Below are 19,318 nucleotides of genomic sequence, written 5' to 3'. Positions count from 1 at the left end.
CACTTTGCAAATCTTGATTTGTCATGCGAAAAAAATTTCCATTACTCCGCCTACCTCTTGAAAAGACGAATCAGAATCCGTCATGCAAAATTATTTGCCTAACTCCGCCCACTCTGTGAAATCCACCAATCAGCTTGCTGGTATGCAAATAAATTTGCATAACCACGCCCACTTTCTACCGAAAATGGCTGGTTTTGGCACAAATTTGCATTTCCACACCCCTTTATGCTAATCAAAGCATTGTATGCTAATTTCTTTGCTAAACTCCACCCCCTCATAAGCCCAACCAATCAGATCACTTGCTGCTTCCTAATTTGCATAGCCACACCCCCTATTTTGCCAAATTAACCAATCAGATGGCTGCCTGCTCTTCATTTGCATAATGCCCCACCCACTATTCTTCACTCCATTTTCTTTGAGGAGTTTATTTCTTTTATTTTTTTATTAAAGATGTTCCAAAAATGCATGACAAGTAAGATTTTATTTATTTGCAAAGTACATGAAAACATTGAATGAAAAAAAAAAAAACTTACAAAAAAAAAGTACGATTCATTGACTAGTGTCTCCTTGCTGCTGCCTGGTGAAGTGGTCAGTCAGCGGGACCAAAGCGTGGAGAGCCCAAAGTCACGGGCGCCAGTCACTACCTGGAGAAATGGGGGACATGTGAGTTAAATAACATTTCTTGCGCAGTCAACAGTTGACAAAATTAAACCTACCAGGGATCGAAGAGTTTGCACGGCTGCATTCACAGGAAGCCAACTCTGAAAGAGGGAAAAAAAAAACATTTTGTTTAAGTTGTCAAGTGCAGTCGGAGCACGCATGTACACACGAGTGGTGCAACCGTCTCAAAGTCGTCTTCCACTTCTTGGCAGGCTGCTCCCAAGTTGGCTTCACCACCTTCTTGATGTGGTCCTCCAGCTGACGACGCAGACGCAAAGTAAGCAAAGAGCCCACAGTCAAAAAAAAAAAGTCTGCACCAATCAAGTTTTGTTGAAATGACCATTTATTTTAATTGCAGATTAAAAGTCAACTTGCACACCAAGGGAGAGGGAAAAAAGTTGCAGACCGAGGACAGCTTGGACCAGTGTGTCGTGACTTCTGGAAAACAAAAAGACATTGTGAGTCAAAACATTCAAACTACTTTGTGTTTGAGATCAAACGCTGATCACAAACCTGTCAAAATTCCACTCCAGGCATTTTTTGATGCTGGAACCTTCTGCTTGATGACGAACAGGTGCCAGTTCTGCAAAGAGACAAAATGAGCAGCAGTCACATTCAAGCCACCAAAAACCAACAGAGCACTTCCTTGTTAGGCCTCACCTTGATGTTTTGTGTGCTGGGGCCAACTTTGATTTCTGGAGGGGAAACGGCCCAACATCCAGCAGAAGTGGGAGCAGAAAATCCGCCATCATGTCAAGCTGCTTCTGTCAAACAGGAAAAAATATTTCATTGACTTAAAGTCAGAGTAGTTGCTGAATCAGGTTCTGCTGGGCCAGGATGTGCTTTGGCGCCACCTGGTGGACACAAGCAGGAAGAAAACCAACATGTGAGTATTGGCACAGAATGGCAAACGTACCTTTTGTGAAGCGCATTTCAGTGCAGCTTGGGAACTACAAAAGAGAAATTGGTTAAAAAATGTTCATGTCGGCCATTTTGTTTTGCAAAGTGATCAAACCTTCCATGTCGCTTATCTTCACCATGTTCTGAAACAAATTAAAACATGATATCATTTTTGTATGCATTTGAGTGTTTTTATCTCACCAGTGACAAGAGCAGAGCTGGACATCTCAGCAATGACCTGGAGCACGAAAAGGGCTGAAAGAGACAATGACATAGTTAGCAACATGATTTTTGGTAAGCGGTATTTAAATGGAGGTAAAAAAAAAGAGAGAGACGCCATTTTAGAGTAAATTTGGCCATTCAATGCAGGATGCAAGCCTGTGGACAAAAATTAAAACAATTAAAATGGAGCAATTGTTGATTCTCATTTGAATTGTGAACATTTAAATGCTGGCAACTTACCTTCTGCCTAACGCGGCTCTTTTTCTGCAATGCAAAAAAATTAAAGTGCGTTAGTTTAAAAAGGTCACAGGGTTTACTTACCGCTTTAAATCTCAAGCGTTTGTGTAGTTTTTGCGTTTAGGATAAATAAACACTTGAGCTGCAAGATAGAAAAGTTATTGCATGCCGAAAACATGAATTAATGGTCAAAGTTATAGTCTTAAAAAAATAAAGTTTAAACTCACTTTGACAAACCTTTTGGTCATCTTGTCGAGGCGTCGACGTGAAGCTGTCAGCTCGGTGGAGAAAGAGAACGCTGGTTCAATTTGTCGCAGCTTAAATAGATTTTCGCTAACGACGTGGTCACGTGATTGTTTTTTTTCCAAAAAGCTTTATTTAAACAAGCAAACAAAAAATTGAAAGACGAAACTGACAGAAAAACCAGTGAAAAGAGAACTCGACGGGATTCGAAACGGCACAGCTCGCAGGTGCTCGCACCGTAATCCCTGTTGTTAACCATTCGGCTAATCTTGCCATGTCATATCCGGTATTATTATCCTTTATATTGTCTTTTTTTCATTATCAGCGACTGAATTCTCCATACGGAAACTATAAATTCAAACCAAACTTGGGAACTCCTAAAGCCATAGTTAGTCGAGTGGTTTGCGACTTTACATTTGGTTTAGATATACCCGGGTTCGTATCCCTTTTTCTGCTTATGTGCATTTATTTGCAACGGTGGTGCGGAGAGCGGGACTCGAACCCGAGTCACCTGAACCGGACGCAAAGTTTTAGACCAGTCAACCAACACAAATGAAAATTTTCGAAATTTTTTGTTTGTATTTCTTTCCAATATATTTCTGTTTTCTAGGAATAAATTCCGATTATTTACAAATGAGTGGTCTAAGCCATTATTTCGGCTCCCGCTGACCGAGTTCGTGTTCTGTTCTTTTCCTCGTTTCCATGTATGTTGAAAAAGGTTGCGAAGAGCAAGGTTCGAACAAAGTCACCGTGGTAACGGAATCCTTTTCTCACATCATGAGCCAAACAGCTACGTCGTACCGGCATTAAAAAAAATGAAAGTCATGAGTATGTACTCTATTTTCTTATTTTTTATTTTAACCTAAAATCGGGTGCTGGTTTTCCCCTCCACCACATCATCCACTGAACTTCGAATCCAAGGACGGCCATTCTTTTGCATCACAACCAAGTCAACCCTGGGTGCAGTTACTCCAGTCATCCACAGGAGGGCAGTATTGCATCACATCGAGTGCTCCGGCTGTTTCCTCGAAACTTAGTTTGCTTTGACACACTATTGGGTTTATGCGTAACTCATTGGAACATAAAGAACATGCAAAGATTGGACTGGGTTATGTCAGCTTTATTTGGGGAAACATAATATAACAAAGACATTTCACTTAAGGAATTTTAATTTGTTTTTTAACAACCATTCTGCTTTAGTATAGTGCAGAACTTAAACTGGGCTCTAAAGTGACCAGCAAAAATCTATGAATAATTTGTGCTCCCCTAACAGCAATCATAACTGCCTTAATAGTTCAAACCGTAAAAATATCACAAACTATGATCCCAAAACATTTGGAAAAGGTTCGCAAAATGTGAACCATTAATCTGTACTTCATAAAAGCATGTAGTCATAGCAAATGGAATGTAAATAATTGAACAGTTTGCACGTCATATTTAATTGTGGGTACCAGTGTGTACCGTGCATGGCTTATGCGTCAGGTGAAGCGAGGCTAAGAACACCTGAGATTAATGCAAAAATGTACACTCTTGATAATTTCCCCTGGGCAGTCACGATGGACTTAGAAAGCTGAGAATGGAGATGGTTAAAAGCGAGCAAATGTTGCTCCTCTGCAGTCCCTCAAGAATGACACTTGACCTTTTCCATCAGTCTTGTATACTTGGCTTGTTTTCACTTCCACCGCGTGTCCACTAGGTGGCAGTCAATTGTCTACTGACCTTGATTTTATTTTATTTTATTTTTTGTGTCGATGCAATAAACTCACATTAAACTGAGTGTGGCTGGTCCGTTTTTTTTTATTTTGTTTTCAGGCTTCCATCTTGGAGAAGTCTGACGCTAATGTTTCGATCTAATAATCGAGTCTTAAGGGCAACATGTTAAATCGAAGTCAATGGTCCCTTTGTAATCGAAATGTACTTTTGGAGGAGCATGCAGAGAAAATGTGTTAAAGTTGAGCATGTGTTACCTGCGCACAAAATGTTCACAGTTAATGTGGACGCTACAGCAGCTTCATTGTGGGAACATCTGCTCGTGCAAACGATCAAAAACTCGTCACTTGGCGTTTAAGCAAAGTAACTAAAATAGCCACGCGTTTAAAGAAAGAAAAAGTTTACATAAACACGTCGATGAATTCCAAACACTTCTTTGTTTTGGTTGCATCGGGCTTTTCACTTCTGGGTTTTAAACGTCATTTCCTTTTCCCAAAAATCTTTATTTGTAGTCTGCCAACAAATATTAACACACGAGAGAAGAAAAAAATAAACCACCCAAAAACAAAATCAATATATCGTCCGAGTCTAGTGGCTTCCGACGGTCTCGTCAACAATAATAAGACTTTAGGACCGACTTGGGAGGGTCTTCCAATTATTGCATTCGACAATAGCCACAACACTACAACACTTTTTCATGACGTATTTGAACACGCAATTGTTATCAGTTATCCACCACCTGAATGTAGTTACAGCGTTTCACCGCAAGAGGGCAGCATATGTTGTGTCTTGCTCATTTCCCCTCTTCACGTTCGCATCTTCACTATATTTAATCTAAGACGTGATTTAACCATGCAATAGCCAAGTTCTTTTTTTCCAACGACGAAATATGTGGTCGTGTTCATCACCTCCTCCTGCACATACATAAAACCAAAAGTTTCTCCAAAGAGTATATTTTTTTACATCGTACAACAAACTGTTTCAACTTAATTTGACGAAACAGTTTGGCAGGTAGTGACCGTAGTTGTAGTTAATTCAATTTACCACGGGAGGGCGATATTCCAATGCAATCAATGTTTGAGACGTTATAAGTGAAGTTTTTTTCCAGTGACGAAATATTTGATCGTGTTTATATCGCCTCCTCCTGCACATACATAAAACCAAAAGTTTGTCCGAAGAATATTATTTTTTTACATCGTACAACAGTTACAGTGGACAGTTACAATGTAACCAGACGAAACAGTTTTGCACATCCTGTGCATTTATGTATCGCCGTTCACCTTAAACGAATGTATTATTTTTGTACATTGCAAAAATTTTAGCTAGTAAGATATTAGCACGCAAAAAAAGATGTTAGCACGCCATTAGCTCAATTCGTCGCGTCTTGAAAAGGTTTCCGGTTATGACGTCACGTACGTTTTTTCTTCAAAAACGTACAAAGAGAATTTCAAAAATCCACAATACGACAGCAATTTTTTTTATTTTTGATTTTTAAATGAAGCCAGGTGCCACCAGTTTGATACACGCCTGAAATACATAATTTTCTAAATACTTTTTGACCTTCAATGTTCCAATTTTTGCGCATGCGCGGGACAGCCTTGAAAAATGTTTTTTTTTCTTTCGGTGAAGGACAATTTTTTTTTAAACTCTGTATCTGCTGTTTTAGACTCTGACCTTTTAGGTTGTTAATCGCTTTGTCAATGTTTTTTTATTTTTATTTTTAGCGGCGCTGCGACCCGGAAGTTAAATCGACCGGAAAAGGAAATGAGCAATTGTTTGTCTGGGTGGTTTGTTTGCTAATGTTGTTTTGTGGAATTCGAACAAACGTGCTAAATTTGTTAAGCTACCTGAGCTCAAAATAGTCTTTTTTTTCATAGTTTACATGTGCAAAGACGTCCACGATGCAGGAATATTGTCTCCACGCCGGCTGTCCAAAAGTGGCGACGTATTTTACAAAGGTAACGCATGCTCATCTTTTCTACGTTTTCACTGCTTGCCTCTCGAAAAATAGACTTTTCTTTAAAAAACAAACATTCTATTTGGCGTGCCACTCTGGTGAATTGTTTTGTTTTAATCAAAACATTGGGTCCATTTGCAACTGTAATGCTATTTTTAATGTAAAATTCGTTTGTTTGCGATATCTTAAAATATAAATACGTGGATTGTACGTTTTAAATGCATTTAAATATCACACTGACCTTAACGAGTGCATTCCTGTTTTCGATTAGAAAAATGGTTAGCCCGTCATCAAAACGAATGTTACATTTACTTATTAGCGGCATAAACGTTTCAGAGTATTTTGATACTTCGTAGCTATTGGCTGGCAAGTCACGTTTTTGCCTTTATGCAAATTGACGCATATGCAAATTAGGGCGTATGCAAATGAGCTGACTCAATGTTTATGTTTTTGTCTATTTTTCATGGATGGAGGATATTTCGGACACCAAACAACCGACAGATTCAGAGTTCTGGACATCTAGACTCGTCTGCACTCCAAAAACGGCAACTTTTTTTGGGACAGGTGAGTGTTCTCTTTCAAGGCAAGGGACTCCATGCTCTGTGCTTAAGGGGATGGCATGCCAAATCACTTCAAAAAATTAATTTAGCCGATTTTCATTTTAATGAAACTTGATGTGCTTGGGAGTGATGGCATAACATTAAATCTAAAATTTGAGGTCAATTAGAGCAGTTTTTAGGGACTACAAACCCACGCATATTAATGAGTTTGGCAAAAAGGGGCGTGGCCACCTTAGTTTAAGCCCTTTTTTTCAGGAACGACTTTGTCAGTCTTCACAAAACACATATTTTTGGAATGTGAATTTAACAAGGATTCCAAATCTGCAATCATTTAGCAGATTAGTGCACATTTTTAACAGCTGAGCTAATTAATATTCGTGTGGCTGTAACTCCAAAATCTTTGCTCTGATTGACCTCAAATTTTAGATTTAGTGTTGTGCAATCACTATCAACAAGTACAGCAAGTTTCATTCAAATCAAAATCGGCTTGGTTTTAAACCCACTGAGTGATTTGGCATTGAACGACCCCTTGAGGAGGTGAGTGTGATGCCACTTAGTCATTTTTCAGTGCGCCTTGACCTCTGCTTCATCTACTGCACACACACAAGCACATCATTCAATGCTTTTGAACATTTTTTTTTCTAAATGGTTTAAAATAATTTGTTTTATTAATACGTTGCCAAAATAACGCAGACTTGTTTTTCTAAATATTTTTTAAATAAATAAAAAATATATAAATATTTTGCATGCTTAAGAAAAATAATCTTTTTTTTATTTTTTAATCTTAAGCACACGTTCAGAAGCATTGAATGATGGTCTTGTTGTGTTTTAAAGTGTTGTGCAGTACTTGAAGCTTTGGCCTGTTGTGCTGATGTGACGTCACACACACTTCCTCAAGCACACTTTGTGGCGTCCTCTGCTGCTGCTTCCATGTAGAGCCTGTCAGCCAGTGTTTAATTGTTACTTAAGTCAGACATTATTGCTAAAATGGTGTCAAATTGTTAAAAAATAGCATGTTTGTGTACGATATTGTTTAACTGTAATTAGAATTTTTTATTGCTAACTGCACCCAGACTGAATTTTAAAAAATTAATCGATTTTTTTTTTTTATTTAAAAATTAAAAACTGTATTTATATATATTTTTTAAAGTGTTGTTATGCACAATTTGTTTTCGACATGTTCTCATTTTTTGAATGGATGCAACTGGACTGTTTGAGATTTTGTTTGGTCTCTGATGCGAGCAAAACCCAAACAGTCTTGTTGCCATCCATTCAACAAACGAGAACATGACAAAAACAAATAAAAAAAAAAAAATAATTACAGTTTTTAATTTTTAAATTAAAAAAAAAAAACTCAGTCAGGGTGCAGTTAGCAATCAAAACACTCAGACTCCAATTACAGCTGAGCAATTTATTGTACAAAAACTGCTTTTTTTTAACAGTTTGACACCATTTCAGCAATGTTGATGTGTGACTAAAGTTAAACACTGGATGACAGGCTGTACATGAAAGCAGCAGCAGAAATCGCCAAAATGTGTGCTCGAGTCAGTCATGTCAGTTCGCTTTAACCTCTGCTTGATGATGTTTTTGACAAAAAAATGGCTTCTCTTTAAAATATATTGTGTCAAATGTCATTTGAGTCTCCGTGTTTTATTGCTCACTACACCCTCACTGCGTTGAAAATGGCCTTGTTCTGGATGCCAACTGGACTGTTCAGGTTGTGCTGGAAAACGTTTGGCCTCGGCTCCGAGCGGGCTTGTTGGTTTCGTGCTCAAACAGCAGATGGCGAGCTGTCTTTGCTGGCGTTTGAGCAGGAACTCAAGAAGCCTGCTCGGACGAGAGGCCGAAAGTCTTCCAGCGCAACCTGGACAGGCCGGTTGCCGTCCAATCACGGCCCGGAAAAAGCAAGTTTGTAGCCACACCCACTTTGCAAATCTTGATTTGTCATGCGAAAAAAATTTCCATTACTCCGCCTACCTCTTGAAAAGACGAATCAGAATCCGTCATGCAAAATTATTTGCCTAACTCCGCCCACTCTGTGAAATCCACCAATCAGCTTGCTGGTATGCAAATAAATTTGCATAACCACGCCCACTTTCTACCGAAAATGGCTGGTTTTGGCACAAATTTGCATTTCCACACCCCTTTATGCTAATCAAAGCATTGTATGCTAATTTCTTTGCTAAACTCCACCCCCTCATAAGCCCAACCAATCAGATCACTTGCTGCTTCCTAATTTGCATAGCCACACCCCCTATTTTGCCAAATTAACCAATCAGATGGCTGCCTGCTCTTCATTTGCATAATGCCCCACCCACTATTCTTCACTCCATTTTCTTTGAGGAGTTTATTTCTTTTATTTTTTTATTAAAGATGTTCCAAAAATGCATGACAAGTAAGATTTTATTTATTTGCAAAGTACATGAAAACATTGAATGAAAAAAAAAAAAAACTTACAAAAAAAAAGTACGATTCATTGACAAGTGTCTCCTTGCTGCTGCCTGGTGAAGTGGTCAGTCAGCGGGACCAAAGCGTGGAGAGCCCAAAGTCACGGGCGCCAGTCACTACCTGGAGAAATGGGGGACATGTGAGTTAAATAACATTTCTTGCGCAGTCAACAGTTGACAAAATTAAACCTACCAGGGATCGAAGAGTTTGCACGGCTGCATTCACAGGAAGCCAACTCTGAAAGAGGGGAAAAAAAAAACATTTTGTTGAAGTTGTCAATTGCAGTCGGAGCACGCATGTACACACGAGTGGTGCAACCGTCTCAAACTCGTCTTCCACTTCTTGGCAGGCTGCTCCCAAGTTGGCTTCAACATTTTCTTGATGTGGTCCTCCAGCTGACGACGTCGACGCAAAGTAAGCAAAGAGCCCACAGTCAAAAAATAAGTCTGCACCAATCAAGTTTTGTTGAAAAGACCATTTATTTTACTTGCAGATTAAAAGTCAAGTTGCACACCATGGGAGGGGAAAAAGTTGCAGACCGTGGACAGCTTGGACCAGTGTGTCGTGACTTCTGGAAAACAAAAAGACATTGTGAGTCAAAACATTTAAACAACTTTGTGTTTGAGATCAAACGCGGGATCACAAACCTGTCAAAATTCCACTTGAGGCTTTTTTATGCTGGAACCTTCTGCTTGATGACGAACAGGTGCCAGTTCTGCAAAGAGACAAAATGAGCAGCAGTCACATACAAGCCACTAAAAACCAACCGAGCACTTCCTTGATGTCCTGTGTGCTGGGGCCAACTTTGATTTCTGGAGGGAAACGGCCCAACATCCAGCAGAAGTGGGAGCAGAAAATCCGCCATGTCAAGCTGCTTCTGTCAAACAGGAAAAAATATTTCATTGACTTAAAGTCAGAGTAGTTGCTGAATCAGGTTCTGCAGGGCCAGGATGTGCTTTGGCGCCACCTGGTGGACACAAGCAGGAAGAAAACCAACATGTGAGTATTGGCACAGAGTGGCAAATGTACGTTTTGTGAAGCGCATTTCAGTGCAGCTTGGGAACTACAAAAGAGAAATTGGTTAAAAAATGTTCATGTCGGCCATTTTGTTTTGCAAAGTGATCAAACCTTCCATGTCGCTTATCTTCACCATGTTCTGAAACAAATTAAAACATGATATCATTTTTGTATGCATTTGAGTGTTTTTATCTCACCAGTGACAAGAGCAGAGCTGGACATCTCAACAATGACCTGGAGCACGAAAAGGGCTGAAAGACACAATGACAGTTAGCAACATGGCATTTGGTAAGCGGTATTTAAATGGAGGTTAAAAAAAGAGAGAGACGCCATTTTAGAGTAAATTTGGCCATTCACTGCAGGATGCAAGCCTGTGTACAAAAATTAAAACAATTAAAACAGAGCAATTGTTGATTCTCATTTGAATTGTGAACATACAAACGCTGGCAACTTACCTTCTGCCTAACGCGGCTCTTTTTCTGCAATGCAAAAAGTAAAAGTGCGTTAGTTTAAAAAGTTAACAGCGTTTACTTACCGCTTGAAATCTCAGGCGTTTGTGTCATTTTATCCCGCGTTTGGGATAATTAAACACTTGAGCTGCAAGATAGAAAAGTTATTGCATGCCGAAAACATGAATTAATGGTCAAAGTTCTAATGACGAGTCTAAAAAAAATAAACTTTAAACGCTCACTTTGACAAACCTTTTGGTCATCTTGTCGAGGCGTCGACGTGAAGCTGTCAGCTCGCTGGAGGAAGAGAACGCTGGTTTCAAATTGTCGCAGCTTAAATAGATTTTCGCTAACGACGTGGTCACGTGCTTCTTTTTTTTCCTAAAAAGCTTTATTTAAACAAGAAAACAAAAATTGCAAGACGAAACTTAAAGAAAAACAAGTGAATAGAGAACTAGACGGGATTCGAAACGACACCGCTCGCAGGTGCTTGCACCGTAATCCCTGTCTTTTATCATTCGGCTAATATCGCCATAACATTTCCGGTATCTTTTTGCATTATATTTAGCCTGTTTCCACTGTCAGCTGAGAATTTTATATACTTGATCTATAAATCCAAACCAAACGCCAGTAACCGATAAACCAGAATTAGTCGAGTGGTTTTCGACTTTACATTTGGCTTAGATGTACTCGCGTTCGAATCCCGTTTTCTGCTTATGTGCATTTATTTGCGACGGTGGTGCAGAGACCGAGACTCGAACCCGAGTCACCTGAACCGGACGCAAAGTTTTAGACCAGTCAACCAACCCAGATGAAAATTTTCGCAATTTTTTTTATTCTATTTCTTTCTGATGTATATCTGTTTTCTATGTATAAATTCCGATTATTTTCTAGTCTGGAACCAATAATTTCGTGTCCTGTTCTTTTCCTCATTTCTATGTATGTTGAAAAAGGTTGCAAAGAGCAAGGTTCGAACAAGTTCACCGCGGTAACGGAATCCTTTTCTAACACCATGAGCCAATCAGCCGTGTCGTTCCGGCTAAAAAAAATGAAAGTCATGAGTAGGCACCCTGTTTTAATTTTTTTTTTAAATCCAAAATCGGGTGCTGGTTTTCTGCTTCCTCCACCACATCATCCACTGAACTTCGAATCCAAGGACGGCCATTTTTTTGCATCACGACCAAGTCAACCCTCCGTGCAGTTACTCCAGTTATCCACAGGAGGGCAGTATTGCATCACATCGAGTGCTCCGGCTGTTTCCTCGAAACTTTTGTCTTGGTTTGCCTCCGCACACTATTGGGTTTATGCGTGACTCATTGGAACATAAAGAACATGCAAAAATTGGACTGGGTTATGTCAGCTTTATTTGGGGAAACACAATATGACAAAGACATTTCACTAAATGAAGTGCAATTTTAATTTGTTTTATATAACAACCATTCTGCTTTAATATAGTGCAGAACTTAAACTGGGCTCAAAAGTGACCAGCAAAAATCAATGAATAATTTGTGCTCTGCCTGAATAGTTCAAACCGTAAAAATATCACAAACTATGATCCCAAAACATTTGGAAAAGGTTCGCAAAATGTGAACCATTAATCTGTACTTCATAAAAGCATGTAGTCATAGCAAATATAATGTAAATAATTGAACAGTTTGCACGTCATATTTAATTGTGGGTACCAGTGTGTACCTTGCATGGCTTGTGCGTCAGGTGAAGCGAGGCTAAGAACACCTGAGATTAATGTAAAAATGTACACTCTTGATGTTTTTGCCCTGTGCAGTCACGATGGACTAAGTCAGCTGAGAATGGAGATGGTTAAAAGCGAGCAAATGTTGCGCCTCTGCAGTCCCTCAATAATGACACTTGACCTTTTCCATCAGTCTTGTATACTTGGCTTGTGTTCACTTCCTCCGCGTGTCCACCAGGTGGTAGTCAATTATCTACTGACCTTGATGAGCGTTTTTTTTTTAATTTTATTTTTTATGTCGATGGAATAAACTTAACTTAAACTGAGTGTGGCTGGTCCGTTTTTTTATTTTGTTTTCAGCCTTCCATCTTGGAGAAGTCTGACGCTAATGTTTCGATCTACTAATCGAGTCATATGGGCAAAATGTTAAATAGAAGACAACGGTCCCTTTGCAATCGAAATGTACTTTTGGAGGAGCATGCAGAAAAAATGTGTTAAAGTTGAGAATGTGTTACCTGCGCACAAAATGTTCACACTTAATGTGGACGCTACAGCAGCCGACATGGAGAAATCATTTCATTGTGGGACCATCCGCTCATGCAAACAATCAAAAACTCGCTACTTGGCGTCAAAGCAATGTAACTAAATCAGCCAAGCGTTTAAAGAAACAAAACAAAGTTTACATAAAAGCGCCGATCGATCCAAACACTTCCATATTTTGATTCCATCAGGCATTTCACTTCCGGGTTATAAAACGTCATCCCCTTTTTTAAAAACTTTATTTGCCAATCTGCCAACAAATATTAACACACGGGAAAAGAAAAAAATAAACCGCCCAAAAACAAAACAAATATATAGTTTAGTGGCTTCCTACGGTCTCACCAACAATAACAAGACTTTCGGACCGATTTGGGAGGGTCTTCCGTTTATTGCATTCGACAATAGCCACAACAGTACAACACTCTTTTACATGACGTGTTTGAACACGCAATAGTTATCGGTCATCCACCACCGGCAGCATATGTTGTTTTTTGCCCATTTCCCCTCTAAACGTTCGCATCTTCACTTTGACCATGCGATAGTCAATTTCTTTTCCCAACGACGAAATCTGTGGTCGTGTTCATCGCCTCCTCCTGCACATACCTAAAACCAAGAGTTTCTCATAAGAATATTATTTTTTTCATCGTACAACAAATGTTACAACTTAACTTGACGAAACAGTTTGGCATGCCGTTTCCATAGTTGTAGTTACTTCTATTTGGCAAGTGAGGGCGACATTCCTATGCAATCCGTTTGAGACGTTATAAATCAACTTTTTTTTTTCAACGTTTATTTTTTCAATGACGAAATATTTGGTCGTGTTCATCACCTCCTCCTGCACATACCTAAAAACAAAGGTTTCTCCTAAGAATATTATTTTTTACATCGTACAACAGACTGTTACAATTTAACTAGACGAAACAGTTTTGTATATCATGTGCATTTCTTTATCGCCGTACACCTTAAATGATTGTATTATTTTTGCACATTGCAAACATTTTAGCTAGTAAGACGTTAGCACGCAAAAAAAGATGTTAGCACGCCATTAGCTCAATTAGTCGCGTCTTTAAAAGGTTTCCGGTTATGACATCACACATGTTTTTTCTTCAAAAACGTACAGAGAATTTCAATAATCCACAATACGACAGCAATTTTTTTTATTTTTGATTAGTAAATGAAGCCAGATGCCACCAGTATGATACACGCCTGAAATACCAAATTTTCTAATTACTTTTTTACTTTCAATATTCCAATTTTTGCGCATGCGCGGGACAGCCTTGAAAAATGTTTTTTTTTCTTTCGGTGGGGGACGAATATATTTTTTAAACTCTGTATGTGCTGTTTTACACTCTGTCATTTTAGTTTATTAATCGCTTCGTCAATGTTTTTTTATTTTTATTTTTAGCGTCGCTGCGACCCGGAAGTTAAATCGACCGGAAAAGGAAATGAGCAATTGTTTGTTTGGGTGGTTCGTTGGCTAATGTTGTTTTGTGGAATTCGAACAAATGCGCTAGGTTTTTTAAGCTACCTTAGCTCAAAATAGTCTCTTTTTTATAGTTTACATGTGCAAAGACGTCCACGATGCAGGAATATATTCTCCACGTCGGCTGTACAAAAGTGGCGACGTATTCTGCAAAGGTAACGCATTCTCATCTTTTCCACGTTTTCACTGCTTGCTCCTCTAAAAATAGACTTTTCTTTAAAAAACAAACATAATATACTATTTGGCGTGCCACTCAGGTGAATTTTTTATTTTAATCAAAACATTAGGTGCATTTGCAACTGTAATGCTATTTTTTAATGTAAAAATCGTTTCTTTGCGATATCTTAAAATATAAAGATATGTATTGTATGTTTAAAATGCATTTAAATATCACACTGACCTTAACGAGTGCATTCCTGCTTTCGATTAGATAAATGGACAGCCCGTCATCAAAACGAATGTTACATTTATTAGCGGCATAAACGTTTAAGAGTATTTTGATACTTCGCAGCTATTGGCTGGCAAGCCACGTTTTTTTTCTTTATGCAAATTGACCATATGCAAATTAGGGCATATGCAAATGAGCTCACTCAAAGCTTGTGTTTTTGTTGAATTTTACAGGATGGAGGATGTTTTGGAAACCAAACAACCCACAGATTCAGAGTTCTGGACATCTGGACTCGTCTGCACTCCAAAAACGGCAACTTTTTTTGGGACAGGTGAGTGTTCTCTTTCAAGGCAAGGGACTCCATGCTCTGTGCTTAAGGGGATGGCATGCCAAATCACTCCAAAAAATTAATTTAGCCGATTTTCATTTTAATGAAACTTGATGTGCTTGAGAGTGATGGCATAACATTAAATCTAAAATTTGAGGTCAATTAGAGCAGTTTTTAGGGACTACAAACCCACGCATATTAATGAGTTTGGCAAAAAGGGGCGTGGCCACCTTAGTTTAAGCCCTTTTTTCTCCGGAACTACTTTATCAATCGTCACAAAACACATATTTTTGGAATGTGAATTTAACAAGGATTCCAAATCTGCAATCATTTAGAAGATCAGTGCTTATTTTTTTAACAGCTGAGCTAATTAATATTCGGGTGGCTGTAACTCCAAAATCTTTGCTCTGATTGACCTCAAATTTTAGATTTAGTGTTGTGCAATCACTATCAACAAGTACAGCAAGTTTCATTCAAATCAAAATCGGCTTGGTTTTAAACCCACTGAGTGATTTGGCATTGAACGACCCCTTGAGGAGGTGAGTGTGATGCCACTTCGTCATTTTTCAGTGCGCCTTGACCTCTGCTTCATCTACTGCACACACACAAGCACATCATTCAATGCTTTTGAACATTTGTTTTTTTTCTAAATGGTTTAATAATAATTTGTTTTATTAATACGTTGCCAAAATAACACAGACTTGTTTTTCTAAATATTTTTTAAATAAATAAAAAATATATAAATATTTTGCATGCTTAAGAAAAATAATCTTTTTTTATTTTTTAATCTTAAGCACACGTTCAGAAGCATTGAATGATGGTCTTGTTGTGTTTTAAAGTTTTGTGCAGTACTTGAAGCTTTGGCCTGTTGTGCTGATGTGACGTCTTCCTCAAGCACACTTCGTGGCGTCCTCTGCTGCTGCTTCCATGTAGAGCCTGTCAGCCAGTGTTTAATTGTTACTTAAGTCAGACATTATTACTAAAATGGTGTCACATTGTTTAAAAAAAGTGTTTCTGTATGATATTGTTTAACTGTAATTTGAATGTTTTATTGCTAACTGCACCCAGACTGAGTTTTAAAAAAAGTAAAAATTTAAAATAAATAATTTTTTTATTTAAAAATTAAAAACTGTATTTATATATATTTTTTAAAGTGTTGTTATGCACAATTTGTTTTCGACATGTTCTCATTTTTTGAATGGATGCAACTGGACTGTTTGAGATTTTGTTTGGTCTCTGATGCGAGCAAAACCCAAACAGTCTTGTTGCCATCCATTCAACAAACGAGAACATGACAAAAACAAATTGTGGATAACAACGCTTTTAAAAAAAAAAATAATTACAGTTTTTAATTTTTAAATTAAAAAAAAAAAAACTCAGTCAGGGTGCAGTTAGCAATCAAAACACTCAGACTCCAATTACAGCTGAGCAATTTATTGTACAAAAACTGCTTTTTTTTAACAGTTTGACACCATTTCAGCAATGTTGATGTGTGACTAAAGTTAAACACTGGATGACAGGCTGTACATGAAAGCAGCAGCAGAAATCGCCAAAATGTGTGCTCGAGTCAGTCATGTCAGTTCGCTTTAACCTCTGCTTGATGTAAAATGATGTTTTTGACAAAAAAATGGCTTCTCTTTCAAATATATTCCGTCAAATGTAATTTGAGTCTCCGTGTTTTATTGCTCACTACACCCTCACTGCGTTGAAAATGGCCTTGTTCTGGATGCCAACTGGACTGTTCAGGTTGTGCTGGAAAACGTTTGGCCTCGGCTCCGAGCGGGCTTGTTGGTTTCGTGCTCAAACAGCAGATGGCGAGCTGTCTTTGCTGGCGTTTGAGCAGGAACTCAAGAAGCCTGCTCGGACGAGAGGCCGAAAGTCTTCCAGCGCAACCTGGAGAGGCCGGTTGCCGTCCAATCACGGCCCGGAAAAAGCATGTTTGTAGCCACACCCACTTTGCAAATCTTGATTTGTCATGCGAAAAAAATTTACATTACTCCGCCTACCTCTTGAAAAGACGAATCAGAATCCGTCATGCAAAATTATTTGCCTAACTCCGCCCACTCTGTGAAATCCACCAATCAGCTTGCTGGTATGCAAATAAATTTGCATAGCCACGCCCACTTTCTGCCGAAAAACAGTGGATATTGACAGATTTGCATATCCCCACCCCTTTATGCTAATATTGGTATTCCATGCAAATTTGTCTCATAACTCCACCCCTCTTCAAGTTTAACCAATCAGATATCTCGCTGCTTCCTAATTTGCATAGCCACACCCACTTTATTATCAAAGCAACCAATCAGATGGCTGCCTGGTCCTCATTTGCATAATGCCCCACCCACTACCCCTCACTCTGTCTTTTAGAATTAGGAGTTTGTTTTATTTATTTATTTTTTTTAAAGATGTTACACAAATGCATGACAAGTAAGATTTTATTTATTTGCAAAGTACATGGTGAATGGCAAAAAAAAAAAAAATGACAAAAAAGTCAACAAAAAAACTATGTACAAAAAAAAATAACCCCTTACAAGTTGGAGTCATCGACAGGTGTCTCTTTGCCGCTGCCTGGTGAAGCCGTCAGCCAGCGGGACCAAAGCGTGGCGGGCCCAACAAAACGACAGCGAGTCCAAAGTCATGGACGCCAGTCACGACCTGGAGAAACGGGGGACATGCGAGTTAAATAACATTTTTTGTGCAGTCAACAGTTGACAAAATTAAACTTACCAGGGATCGAAGAGTTTGCACGGCTGCATTCACTGGAAGCAAACTCTGAAAGAGGGAAAAAAAAAAAAAACATTTTGTTTAAGTTGTCAAGTGCAGTCGGAGCACGCATGTACACACGAGTGGTGCAACCGTCTCAAAGTCGTCTTCCACTTCTTGGCAGGCTGCTCCCAAGTTGGCTTCAGAACCTTCTTGATGTGGTCCTCCAGCTGACGACGCAGACGCAAAGTAAGCAAAGAGCCCACAGTCAAAAAATAAGTCTGCATTAATCAAGTTTCGTTAAAATGACCATTTATTTTACTTTCAGATTAAAAGTCAACTTGCACACCAAGGGAGAGAAAAAAGTTGCAGACCGAGGACAGCTTGGACCAGTGTGTCGTGACTTCTGGAAAACAAAAAGACATTGTGAGTCAAAACATTTAAACAACTTTGTGTTTGAGATTGCGATAAAAAGCACGACTACAAACCTGTTAAGATTCCACTTCAGACATTTTTTGATGCTGGAACCTTCTGCTTGATGAAAGAACAGTTGCCAGTCCTGCAAACTCCGCCTCATGTCAAACTGCTTCTGAGGACTCTACAGTGGACAAACCTAAACGGGAGGTAAGCGCGAGACAAGTCCAGCTAATAATTTTTAAAAGTTGATTCACATGTCACCATGAAAGATTGCAGGTACAATGACAACGTTGCACTTGTAGAAATTCCTCCTGCATATGCAAAAGTTTGGTGGCCAGCATGCAGAGTCTGTGACTGTGCCTTCACTCGAAGCTTCTGCACAGTCAAAATAAAATAAAAGGTTAACATCACAGAATGTTGATCATGGCGCCATGTTTCCTCCACCTGCAACAAGAAAAAATATTTTATTGACTTAAAGTCAGAGTAGTTGCTCCATCAGGTTCTGCAGGGCCAGGATGTGCTTTGGCGCCACCTGGTGGACACAAGCAGGAAGAAAACCAACATGTGAGTATTGGCACAGAATGGCAAACGTACCTTTTGTGAAGCGCATTTCAGTGGAGCTTGGGAACTACAAGAGAAATTGGTTAAAAAAAAAATGTTCATGTCGGCCATTTTGTTTTGTAGAGTGATCAAACCTTCAATGTCGCTTATCTTCACCATGTGCTGAAACTAATTAAAACATGGCATCATATTTGTATGCATTTGAGTGTTTTTATCTCACCAGTGACGAGAGCAGAGCTGGACATCTCAGCAATGACCTGGAGCAGGAAAAGGGCTGAAAGAGACAATGACATAGTTAGCAACATGATTTTTGGTAAGCGGTATTTAAATGGAGGTAAAAAAAAAGGAGAGAGACGCCGTTTTAGAGTAAATTTGGCCATTCACTGCAGGATGCAAGCCTGTGGACAAAAATTAAAATTAAAACAGAGCAATTGTTGATTCTCATTTGAATTGTGAACATAGAAATGCTGTCAACCTACCTTCTGCCAAACGCGGCTCTTTTGCTGCAATGCAAAAAATAAAAGTGCGTTAGTTTAAAAAGTTCACAGCGTTTACTTACCGCTTTAAATCTGAAGCGTTTGTGTCATTTTATCCCGCGTTTGGAATAATTAGACATTTGAGCTGCAAGATAGAAAAGTTATTGGACGCTAAACACCTAAATTAATGATAAAAATTACAATGACAAGTCCAAAAAAATAAACTTTAAACACTCACTTTGACAAACCTTTTGGTCATCTTGTCGAGGCGTCGACGTGAAGCTGTCAGCTCGGCGGAGAAAGAGGACGCTGGTTCAATTTGCCGCAGC

General features: G+C 38.9%; 1 protein-coding gene and 2 long non-coding RNA genes across 20 annotated transcripts in view; 2 read left to right on the top strand and 1 right to left on the bottom strand.

Moving 5' to 3' along the window:
* Nucleotides 1–19,318, bottom strand: part of LOC148341307 (uncharacterized) — a 27,324-nt gene extending 8,006 nt beyond the window's left edge. Inside the window, exons 1-7 of one of the 10 annotated variants that reach the window (XR_015842316.1) lie at nt 10,646–10,771; nt 10,490–10,551; nt 1,762–1,815; nt 1,577–1,610; nt 1,321–1,424; nt 1,174–1,243; nt 986–1,098 (exon numbers count right to left, since the gene is read on the bottom strand). The gene's annotated coding sequence lies outside the window, so the exon portion shown is untranslated. Of the gene's footprint in view, nt 1–985; nt 1,099–1,173; nt 1,244–1,320; nt 1,425–1,576; nt 1,939–2,022; nt 2,514–10,489; nt 10,552–10,645; nt 10,772–19,072 lie in introns of those variants that run through there. The other 9 variants (XR_015842317.1, XR_015842314.1, XR_015842315.1 and 6 more) reach the window with 9 other exon arrangements.
* LOC148341309 (uncharacterized) lies at nt 585–2,499 on the top strand. 2 transcript variants are annotated; one of them, XR_015842331.1, is made up of 4 exons: nt 585–663; nt 873–937; nt 1,019–1,118; nt 1,235–2,499. It is a non-coding gene; the product is annotated as an uncharacterized LOC148341309 (long non-coding RNA). The 2 variants fall into 2 exon arrangements; XR_015842330.1 differs by having other exon boundaries at nt 1,194–2,499.
* Nucleotides 5,669–18,860, top strand: LOC148341308 (uncharacterized). Of its 8 annotated transcripts, XR_015842322.1 has the most exons (6): nt 14,006–14,271; nt 14,739–14,835; nt 17,720–17,784; nt 17,864–17,961; nt 18,086–18,159; nt 18,737–18,860. It is a non-coding gene; the product is annotated as an uncharacterized LOC148341308 (long non-coding RNA). The 8 variants fall into 8 exon arrangements; XR_015842320.1 differs by lacking the exon at nt 18,737–18,860 and having other exon boundaries at nt 14,005–14,271; nt 18,081–18,554; XR_015842321.1 differs by lacking the exon at nt 18,737–18,860 and having other exon boundaries at nt 18,086–18,554.

The sequence above is a fragment of the Idiotropiscis lumnitzeri genome, chromosome 2 (genome assembly GCF_059441095.1).
Source record: "Idiotropiscis lumnitzeri isolate Australia: NSW breed Sydney's pygmy pipehorse chromosome 2, RoL_Ilum_1.0, whole genome shotgun sequence".
NCBI lineage: Eukaryota > Metazoa > Chordata > Actinopteri > Syngnathiformes > Syngnathidae > Idiotropiscis > Idiotropiscis lumnitzeri.
The sequence above is the reverse complement of the archived record's forward strand: the minus strand, read 5'-3'. Positions and strand labels throughout refer to the sequence as shown.